General features: G+C 43.6%; 1 long non-coding RNA gene across 1 annotated transcript; it reads right to left on the bottom strand.

The window, feature by feature from the left end:
- Window positions 1–9979: 9979 nt before the first annotated feature.
- On the bottom strand, window positions 9980–11908 carry LOC135819789 (uncharacterized). The gene is made up of 3 exons (XR_010553978.1): window positions 11786–11908; window positions 10954–11082; window positions 9980–10045 (listed from the first exon to the last, which is right to left on the bottom strand). It is a non-coding gene; the product is annotated as an uncharacterized LOC135819789 (long non-coding RNA).
- Window positions 11909–11913: the final 5 nt, after the last annotated feature.

Raw genomic sequence — 11913 nt, 5'->3', positions numbered from 1 at the left:
CCAGGATTGCAGCTACATGTGTATGAGCCCACTGAGTTTGTACATGAAGCATTGCCATTGCAATCATGTACTTCACTGCTACATTCGTTAGCATCTGAAAATGGTGCGGAAACAAGATTTTTTAGCATACAAGATATCGGCAACAGTGGTGATTTTTACAGGTAATATTACAAGAGGCTGTAGAGGTAGATAAAACAAACAAGATCGACAATAGTGGTGTTTTAAGCTAGCATTGAAAGTGAGCGCAGAGGTGCTAGTTGAATAGTGTTATATCCGTGACGTGGTCAATCTGGCACCGCTCGAACATCATCCACCTAGCACCTCTACAGGCACATGTAATGTTAACTTGTCACCCCGTACCGTCACCCCTTACCGTCACCCCTTACCGTCACCTCTTACCGTCACCCCTTACCGTCACCCCTTTTCACCCTGTTCTGCAAAGTGGAGGGTTCTTCGGACTGGTCTCAAGTACTAGTAAAGGCCAAAGCAATAAAAAACCAACTCCTTTTTCATGTTTTACTGCATTATATTCATCTTTGACCGTATCTCCATAAAACCGAAATGAATGCACGGAAATCATGCTGAAACACAGCCAGCTTTGAAAGCACTTTTCTCAGCTTGATGAACAGATCAGGATAGTTCCATTTCACTCGCAGTGGTCCATATGCACTTATATGAGACCTCATATGATTTTTCCTTGGCGTGTGAACCCTTGCTTTCTGAAATAGTCAGAGGAATAAAACAATACTTTCTGAATTCAGGCAGCACCTTTATCATACAGATTGGTTTCAGAGTCCAGAGTTCTGGGAAACCGCAAGTGATACAGACGAAACGGAGCTAGAAAGTTCTGGTGTAACACTATAGCTAGTCGACTAATGGAGCAATTTAGATCTAGCAACGTCCATGCTGATTAGTGAAACCATACTGATAACTCACATTGCAACACGTGACCAAGAGCAAAAGTCCTTGTTTTGTGAATGTGTCTGACTAGCACACACTCATCAAATTCTTAGTGTGTGTGTGTGTGTGTGTGTGTCCTTTTTCCTTGCAGGCACTTCATGTTGTGACTCTGAGGTGTATTGTGCCATCCCTGCTGAAACAAGGCAGCTAGTGACAATGACTCAACCAGGCAATGCTGACCTCTACCTGATGCTCATATGGAAAGCCTAAAACGTGTATTGTTTGTTATAAATAGAGGCAGCACGTGAGCAAACAATTGGATGATGCTCAACCTTGTGGTGGCTAGATAATGTTTTTGCTAATAAACTAGAAGAACAATGCCTTAGTATTATCCTTGACTTGTAACCTTATGCCATTCATCTAACAATACCTGCTGCAACCCATCAAATATGCAAAATATGTCTAAATCGCAATTTCCTGTGTCAAATATCAAATGTTGTAGTAGAAAAGAAGTCCGTGACCCCTTTTTCGTGTTTTTTTTTATGCTATTCCCCGCACGTTTTGGTAATTGAAACATGAGTATTTATCAGGTTGGGGCATCTGACCATCTGTTTTGATCACTTAGATCGTTGGTTTCGTATCTGCTAAATTAGCCCTAAAACCCTTCATTGTGGCTCAGTTTGATTCAGATAAAGTGCAATATGTTCATAGTAGACCCCTTTATGATCTGTGAAGTGAAAAATGCAAAGTATGATGGTTCTTGTGGAGTTAGAGACCAATATCGGAGCAAAAATAAACTAAAATATTGAAGAAAAGTTTGGCGCGACTTCGGCGATAACATTTAGAGGTTACGAATGAGTTCGGTGATGCCCTCCTTTTCTTCGAGAATTGTGCTCCTTATACATTTTTTGTTTGATTCAGCCTCTCTTTGGTCAGAAATGATATAAGTGCGAGCCCCGTTTAAATAGAACATTTATTATTGTCAGAAAATAGTGTGAACACAGTCTAGTGTAGCTAGGATTCTGGTCCTTACTCCGCCACACATCCAGCTTGCGACCTCAGGCTACATCACCGAGCAACCAAGCCGAGAATTGAGGCATCATCGAGTCTTTGCCCTCCCCACCACCCAATCCACCCGCCTTCAACGTTCACCCTTGTACTCCGCATGCACTCAGTACAACACCTGCCACCACACTGTTACTCCTTCCGAGAAATAAATTCATTCAAAAGAGAAGTTACCCCGATCATAGTATCATCAATTTGCACATGCTCCAACCCCGCTGTAGCCCAGCCTAGGTATAATTATTTGAATCAAGCTCGATCGCATACCTGCCTTCGCAATGGATATACTTCCTTCTTTGTCCTTAGGCCGCGGTCACACCAAACAAGCCGTTTCCCGCTTGCGCTGAAAGTGGCTTGTGCTGAATGGGGCGGTTGGTCACACCACTTCGCGAAATCGGCTGGATTTTTTTGTGTGCTAGAGTTTTTTCCTTCCTGCTCATTTTTGAATATGATTTTCTCTTGTTTTCCCGTCCGCCTTCTCCAGCACACTTCTTCAGTTTGTCCAAGATTCACGCTCTCTTTCTGGTATTTTTTTGATAGTGGTCTCATACTTGGTTTTTGTTTCAAGCCAAAGCTCCAGTAGTCGCCGCTCCAGTGCTACTGTCCAGGATTCCATGATGGCCGACAAAAAGGCAAGGAGAGAAGTTTCACCAACAACGAAAGCCGGAAGGTGGCAGAACACGATGCAAGCGCTGCAAGATCATGCCAAGATGCGCTTTGAACGAGTTTATTTTTCCCGCCACTGCGCCAGAATGGCTGAAAGTGGCTGAATCCATTCAGCGCTCCCATTCAGCGCTTTGAAAACGGCTGACTGCTGAAAAAGGCTGAAGCCGAAAATTCAGCCGTTTCCGTAGCGACGATGACGTCAAAAAGCGCTTTTTTCCGCTGAATGGCTGAATCGCGCTTGGTGTGACCGCGGCCTTACTCAAATGAAGCACCCAAACCACGGCTGCCACTAGCCACTGTTTCTCCCAGTTTATTGCACCCACTCTGATTGATAACACACAGTGCTGTCTCTGTCTTATTGGCTACGGCCATCGTGAGAATAAAGATAATAATCTTACACCGCCGTTAGTATATGAACGTCTCAGGAACATAAGCTGCAAGACGGTTCAGCTCCATTGCGTCAGTGTTCAGCTTCGAACGCATACAATGACTTACCCGAGCAGCGTTTTCCATTTCCCGTATACCCGACATTACACATGCATGTGTATGAACCAACAGTGTCTATGCATGTAGCATTACCATCGCATTGGTTCACACCTAGACATTCGTTGGCATCTGTAAATATAAAATAGAGATGGCTTATGTAGAGATTGCGACTCTTACTATAATGTACGATAACGAATGCATTACCTCTAGCAGAGTTTTGTCAAAGTTTATCAGTTCTATTGGGAAAATGAAAAGTCAAGAAAAAGACTGCCAGTTCTCGTTAAGTACAGGAACTTGATTCGTAAAAACTCGGATGTTGAGCCAATAGTAATAACGTAAAGAGAAAAGGACCTATAAGTTACTAGTTACATGTATGTCCCTTTCCCGCATCGAAACCTTCTGCACCTGAGCCTTTCAAATAGGAAGGTTGTTGGGTTGCGCTTCGTAGATGTGTTGGAAGTAGGTGCGAGGTTGTCGATTGTCTTAATATCCTTGTCAGTTGTGTGCCTTCTTGTCACACTATCTGACTGTATAATTATTATCCCGTTGCCTTGGTGGACCTTAGTCATAACAAGTAAGTTATTTTAGTGAAGAAAATGTTTAGATCCTCCACCCGTCAAACACACCAGCACAGCAACTACAATTCCGTTGACAGGTAATTTTGCAAAGCCTTTAGACAGCTGTTTTGCTCCTGCAAACCCAAGCCGGAGTGCTTAGCAACAAACACCACAATGTATGGAGAACAGTATTCTTGACTGGAGCCCTAAACCGGTTGGTACAGTCCCAGTCTTGCGGGATTACGGCACACTTCTGATCATGTAAATGTCAAGTACATGATCTGAAGTGTTAAAGAAATGACGTAACAAGCTGTGAATAGCCATGTGCTTTCTAGCTTCCTGAAGAATGATATAACATATACATGCACATGTATCCTTTAAACATGTATATGTTTTACGTAAAAATATGTTTAAACGGTAGTTTGGAGGCGGTGGAAAAACAGTTTCGTAATCAATATTCGCATGCAACGACGCAAATCCACACAATTCAGTAGACACTTCCTTTCTATCAAACGTTTTCTTTCCCTTCTCTTCAGGATAGTACAAGGAATGTTGGAAATTTGGAAAAAACACATAACTATATAGAAAAATAGAGAAAAAGTCAACACTTCAACATAGGCGATAAAATGACTAAAGTGTAAAAAAAAACCTCGAAAACAAAAGCAGCAAGTTGTAGACAAACACGTTGAACACATCAAGAAGCACTTGTCACACTTTCACGAGGTGTGACACCAAACAACTGCAACGATAACACATTTTCCTTCTGTACACATAGTTCTGGATCTAGTTTACGAATATACAGAGCTTCTAACACAGCAAGATGTAACTTAGACCTTCCACGAGTTAAAACCGAAAAGACATCATCACTATACAACTCACGACAATTAGCACTTCCCGACAAATGACGCTTGATGGACGATGTCCGATCATTTAGCTCTGTCACCTTCGACGTTTGCCGTTGTTCTCTTCCGTTGGGCTTGTTGACACCTCCAACGTCCTTTGAATTCATGGTCGTTTTCGTTTGACTCCTCGGTCTTCCTCGTTTCCTCTTGTTGATCGTTGTTGTCACTTCCAGTACCGACGTATTCAAATCTCCAGTATTTCGTCTCTTCACCTTGCTTCTGGTAACTCTTCCGGTGTCTGTGAGCTCCGGTGTCACATTGGGCGGTTTTCGGGATGGTCTTCCTCGCTTCCTCACGCTAGTCTGAGATGGGTCAAGCTCCCCGCCCGTCGAGGCGGAGGCGCACATGCGTACATCGACACTGGACGCAGACAAAGGCGCTCCAGTATCGGATTGCACAGCACATTTTGGAGGACGGCCAGGACGCGGACGAGTACCACGAGCGTCAACAGGGACAAGACCTAATGGCACGTGTTGACGGATACGTGCGTGCAGGTGCTGAAGAGTTCTACCTACGTACCGATTTTTACATTCTCGGTACTGAAAAAAAATAGATAAGATTGCTTCTACTAAGGGTAGGTAGAACGTCCTTCTTCACACTGAACGCACGGGTCGTTCCAAATACTACATACAATTTCACGCACGGGTAAGACGAACAGACAATGCTGCGCACCTCCTTCTCTACGCGCGCAGAACCAGCACCCACCCAGGGTAAGCGGAGTACCACGGGGCACCTGTCCGGTCCAAATGGTTTCGGATCCTGCATGATTGGTTTGAGGTCGAAGGTGACAGAGCTAAATGATCGGACATCGTCCATCAAGCGTATTTTTTGTCGGGAAGTGCTAATTGTCGTGAGTTGTATAGTGATAATGTCTTTTCGGTTTTAACTCGTGGAAGGTCTAAGTTACATCTTGCTGTGTTAGAAGCTCTGTATATTCGTAAACTAGATCCAGAACTATGTGTACAGAAGGAAAATGTGTTATCGTTGCAGTTGTTTGGTGTCACACCTCGTGAAAGTGTGACAAGTGCTTCTTGATGTGTTCAACGTGTTTGTCTACAACTTGCTGCTTTTGTTTTCGAGTTTTTTTAACACTTTAGGGGCCATCCGTAATTATCGATCTTTTTCACGAAACGAAAAAGTTTAGTTTGACCCACCCCCACCCACCCACCCCCCTGAAACGAAAAAATAAACAGAAAATGATCTTGATTGGCTGTTACAACACACACAATCATATCCTTCGCATGCAAGCACTATTAACCCTTTACCGGCAAGTAATAGTTACTTTTGTATATAAAATCCATAACATTTTAGAATGTTGCCAATAACTAACAGCGAGGCCACATTTTGTATGAATGTACAAGTCAGTTATGTTTTCTTAGAAGTCTGGTACTACTTCTTGACCATGGAAACATTTTATTTTCACCTACCACACACATACGCTGCTAAATAATTGGCACCTCTACGTCTAAACACGGGAATAGTACACAGTCATGCAAAACGACGTTTTGCATGACTGTGTACGTCAGAGTTCCGACATTGACATGATACTGCCAAAACAAGTCAACTTCGGAGCGGAAACAAACGCCATAGCTATCACAGACTTCAGTGGTCGTGCCTCGCTTGCAAATGAGAGCAGCATCGCTCCAGAATCGTTGTCGGAAAGCTCCGTAAGGTCGCACACACGCCGCGCTGCGCTGCCGTCAATCAGGTACGTAGAAAGTCGATGGCCTAAATTTCCGTCTCTGGAAGACTGTTGACACGGGGATCACTCTCCATGGCTTTCCCACCATAAGCACGATCAGATTCTTCCAGGTACATTACGACGACATCGTCTTCAGCGGCTGGCGCTCCCCATATTTGCGTGAGAATTTACTTGGCGTGCGCCCCGCTCTGTAATTTGAAATTCTTTTGCATCGGCGGCTGGAACGAAGTGTTTATCTATCTGTTTTCGGTCCCAGAGCGAATGACTGCTACATTCCTCGTCGGAGAAGTCATCCGAGCACAAAAGGAACTCACGACTGCACTGAGTACAGAGCGGTATCAGTGCATCCATGCAGCACTTGCCTGGCCGCGCGACTTACATGTACGTACTGTCGATCTACTTCGAAGTACACAATGTATGCATGCATTGATGCATGCATACAGTGCGCGTTGATTTTTCCGCTTTCGATGTTTTTTCAAAACGAAACCGGTCACTACCCACCCACCCATAAACGAAACTTTTTTTCGTTTCGTAAAAAAGATCGATAATTACGGATGGCCCCTTAGTCATTTTATCGCCTATGTTGAAGTGTTGACTTTTTCTCTATTTTCCTATTATAGTTATGTGTTTTTCCAAATTTCCAACATTCCCTGTACTATCCTGAAGAGAAGGGAAAGAAAACGTTTGATAAAAAGGAAGTGTCTACTGAATTGTGTGGATTTGCGTTGTTGCATGCGAATATTAAAAATACCGTATTTTTCCGGTTGTAAGGACCTTTTCCGACTTAAAATAGAAGGAGAAAGGGTGGGGGTCGACTTACAACCGGGATTCGACTTATAACCGGGAACTATCAGTATCTTACAAAAAATGATCTGCACTGCATGCACGAGTGCAGCATGTTTACACATTTTTGCCAGTTTATTGGCCTTTTTCAAGGATTGGGACGTTACACCCTCCAATAAGGAATGTTTACATGATTTGTTGATGTGTTAGCAGCAGGACGTGGTTAGTAGTGCTTCTTTGGGTGAACACTTTAAAACGCAGAATTGGGACCTCCAGATACGGGGGTCGACCTATAACTGGAGTCGACTTACAACCGGTAAAATACGGTATGTTCTTTGTTTTTTAATTTCTGCACCCCCAGAAAGGAGAGTGCAAATGTATGTTTGAGCTCGCAAGTTTTATTTCTAGAGAGAGCAAATTTGAACAACAATGAAGTCTATTCGATCTCCCTAAACACGCTTTGGTGCAACAGGCTGGTTTCCTTTTGCGGTCTACAACATTCATGCCAAAGAATTTGTTCCAAAGCCCATGGATGACTTGGAACTGGGTTCAATTCAGATTGGCAACCAACAAAAAGTGAATTTTGGCGACCAAAGCAAGCACTTGCAGGCTATACACTGTGGGTCTGTGCGCAAACGACGAACAAGCCAACAGCGCCCGAGCCATGTACTGGTGTTGCGCCATATATCACCAATACACGTAGCCATACGTACATACGGTGGTGCAATAACCAGTATCTACATATGTGTGATTTACATCACAACATTAGCCAAACGTCAAGGACCCATTGGGGAACGAGCTTCGGATGCTATTTTCCCGAACCATGCACTACATGTACAATAGAGGGAAATATCTACACTACTAGATCGGAAACGTCTCCAAAAAGGTGTTTTTTCCAAATGTTTTCAATTTTGGGAGGTGTGTCCAACAATAAAGGTGAACTGAAACTGCACAGTAACTTACTGGTGCAGAGTGTACCATTTCCCACATAGCCAACGTTACATTTACATGTGTATGAACCCACTGAGTTTGTGCATGTAGCTTTGCCATCGCAACCATGTACTCCATTGCTACATTCATCAGCATCTAAAAATAGGGAAAGCGTGTACTATATTTATAATCGGAGTCATAACAGATATGACCAACAGCAATGGATCCAATGTTAGAGTGTGCGGTCGATAAGAAACAAACGGACCCACTTGGAGAGAACCAGAAAGGGATGCTGTGTGAACATAAACATGAGAAAAGAGTGAAAATTGTTGCTAGTGCACATACTCAATCCACGCACGGCTGATAATGTAAACTGCAAGGTGGGAGACTTGGAATCCCAATACCTATATGAACACTTTGTTTCTTCAAATTTGGACTTCAAGGAGAATTTCAAAACATTAGGAAATTAGAGGCCACTTGCCTCCTACTGCTCTTTTCTCTCTGAAACTCAAGCATCGCTCGTGAATAGCAAGGTCTCTGGTTCGAGTCCCGGTGGTGTGACTGATGATTTTTTCTTTCTTTCATATCTGGCTTGCAAGTGTTGAGTTTCGGAGAGAAAAGAGCAGTGGAGTTCAAGTGGCCTAATTTCCTAATACTTTGCTTCTTTGAAAAGGCTGCAAGGTGACAACAGTTTAAGGATTCCAAAAAACAGAACCTGCTGAAGGGTCATTTCACCTCCTTTGGGGGCGGCATCATCAGCAATAGCAACAGCGGTGACGGTAATCGATGGCGACTTCAAAGCAAGTCGGACACCACAGTCTATCAATAGTCCCTATCTTGATGAACCAAAGAAGGCTCTGCCTCCTCAACAAACGCCAATCACGCGCCCTTGCCAGATCCACCACCATCTGACGAAACCTTATCGGCGTCAGTATCGGAGCAGACTACACCCCAACCTCTCAAAGACTAAAACGTCTGATTTCAGTACAGCTCCACTCAGGAGAAATACTTAATGAGGTGAAATTAGTAAGGCGACGGTGACAGAGGTAGACAAACTGAAATGCCGTGCATCAACTCGAGTCAGGGCGAAAGACCGCTGCCGCTAGTGACATGATCTGAAGTTCTCCAGTCTCCCACCCTGGACTCCGTGCTGAACACTAAAACCCTTGGTCGGGGCATGAGCTTAACATCTATTGATGAGCTACGAACTCTCCGTGCGCGCAGTGCTAGAATCATGGTTCACTGATGCGCATGCGGCCAGTTTCCCACAGAGATCAACTTTCACTGAGGTGCAGCAGAAAAAATGATGGACTACCACTAATCATGTACAAGATGAAGTCTGTGGCGTTAGAATGTTGTGTCTGTGTCATATTCCATATGGGATGCACAGATTGGGACTCCAGGGGTAATTGTAACCACCTTCCCTCCTGTTCTGCACTTCTGTCGATATTCAGCAGACTTGGGATGGCATTCAAGCAGATTCCATTGGTCTGCAGTGGTGAGGATCAAGGCAATCCATGCTCTATGCCAGAGGTTGCCCGACAGTTGATTTACAACAAAACTGGATGGCTGATTTATTACACTGCATTTTGTAACACATAGTGTTCCGATGTGGAAAACGCTATGATAAATTGTTGTAGCTTCTGGGTCATCAATATTGCTTCGTTCGGTCTAATACTTTGCCATGTGATCACTAGATACCTATAGATGACAAAATAAAAAAGTCATTCTTATGAAAATCACCCTTAGGTCCATTTTTGCAGATACTGGGCCATTTGTACATCCTGCTTTTTGTGACTCATGCATTTCTCCTTTTTACCGCAATCGTTGCTGAAAGTCAAGTGGCTAGGAAGATAAGAATTGCGGCTTGGGGTATGAGCTCTGTTGAGCAAGAACCCACCAATGTCTTAATGTAAACGAAGAATGCAGCTTACCTGAACAGCTTTTCCCATTTCCCAAATACCCAGCATTACACCTACATGTGTATGAACCAATAGTGTCTATGCATGTAGCATTGCCATCGCATGTATAATTTCCAGATAAACATTCGTTGGAATCTGAAAATTGGCAAAAAACACGTGTACAATGAAGAGTCCCTGTACTGCCTAGCAGGACTTTAACCTGGTACCCTCTGCTTCTCAATCACAGCCATACACCATCCAACCATGCCTGAGTGCACAGGAGTTGTATTGAGGCAACAAATGACTTTTCTCATGGTGATGTGCTGCTGTTTTTACAAGCACAATGTCCTGATCGAGTTGCATCTCAACTTAAAGCATGCACATGCCGGAAATATTTGAAAATGTCGCAGTTCTAGCCAGTATCTTGGCGAGAGCTGTAAGTGGTCTTGCAAAACACACTGCTTTCAGTGAATAGGAAAAATGACCCGGCGGCAGAATGAGGTGAAAGAGTGGTGCTACTTCCATACTGAAGAGATGGGTACTGGTTGGATGTTGCTATGGAAACATTCAGCTGATCTGGAACTAATCCAGTAACTTATTAGTATTCATTAGTTTGAGGGAAAAGGTGCAAATCGGAAAAGTCTGAAGAAGAACAAATCGACTATCATCACCAGGACTCGAACCAGGGACCTTCGCCTGAGGCCAGCGGTGCTCTAACCAACCAGCTACGGTGTAGCTGTCATCACAGCGACATTTTCCTCAGACGTCAAAAAAAAACTCGCGGGTGAGACGCAGCCCTCACTGTAGCCCACATACTTCACACTTAAGAAAGCTAATAATTATTATGCATTTCCACGTTGAAGCATAGTAGCAGTATGTCACGTCAAATAAGTCGTAAAAACATGGCATGATGCAGAGAAGCAAACTACCTGGGCATGACTGCACGAGAACGGGAAGAAAAAATGTCCAGAGACGTCGCGAATATTCTAGAAATTGGTACAACAGTGATCAGGCAATACAAGGAAACAGAAAATCTCCAAGTATTCATTGTTATAGTAACTTACTGGTGCAGAATGTACCAGTTCCTTCATAACCAATGTTACATTTACAATGATATGACCCCACAGTGTTTTGACAAGCAGAATTACGATCACACTTTTCGATATATTGTTCCAGTAAACATTCATTAGTATCTGAAAATGAAGTGAAAACACCTTTCTTAAATACCACAAGAAATACTACGACATAGGCAATATTCTAGCTCTTTTTCCTGGTGGATTTCGTGGCCGATTATCTATGTCTGAGCAGGCTATAGTTCTTCTAAAATGCAGAATTAAACGTCTCTTAACCCTATGCTTCGTCTGATGGCTTGCAACTGTGCTTGTGCTGACGAGCATCGCTCACTTTTTAAACTGTTCTTACTGAATACCACAGAACCATCAGATGCTGCACAGCGGGGGCAGTGTCATATTGGATGGAAGCGGGGGCGGGGTAGAAGCAGCTTCTCCGGCCAAGAGTCTCGGATTCATCGTTATTCATGTGCATCCAACAACTGCAGGTCATTAAAAGTGACTAACAACACTTTACAACTCTCAATTGATTGTAATGGCAGGCATGGAACACATATTAGAGAATCATGGAACCAGCCTCTCGATCTACTACAGTCATTTCAGCCGTTGACTGCCACCATCACCGTTCTGGTGTTTCCATGTACAGCGGTGGGAAATTGTGAAAGCAGTTGCGAACTTGCGACCCTCGTCATTCTCATTTTGTCTAAATTCGGTCCGAAAGCCAAGTGGATATGGATTAAGATTACAGCCAGACATCTGTGACTGCTGGGGATATCAGCTCTATTGCCAAGAAGCTACCAAAATCTAAACGAAGACTGCGTCTTACCTGAACAGCTCCTTCCATTTCCCATAAATCCAGTATTACAAGTACATGTGTATGAACCCACGGTATCCGTACATGTAGCATTAGCATTGCACGTGTGATTCTTAGCTAGGCATTCATTGGAATCTAAG

Source organism: Sycon ciliatum, chromosome 6 (genome assembly GCF_964019385.1).
Source record: "Sycon ciliatum chromosome 6, ocSycCili1.1, whole genome shotgun sequence".
Taxonomy (NCBI): domain Eukaryota; kingdom Metazoa; phylum Porifera; class Calcarea; order Leucosolenida; family Sycettidae; genus Sycon; species Sycon ciliatum.
This window is presented reverse-complemented; position numbering and strand designations above follow the sequence as displayed.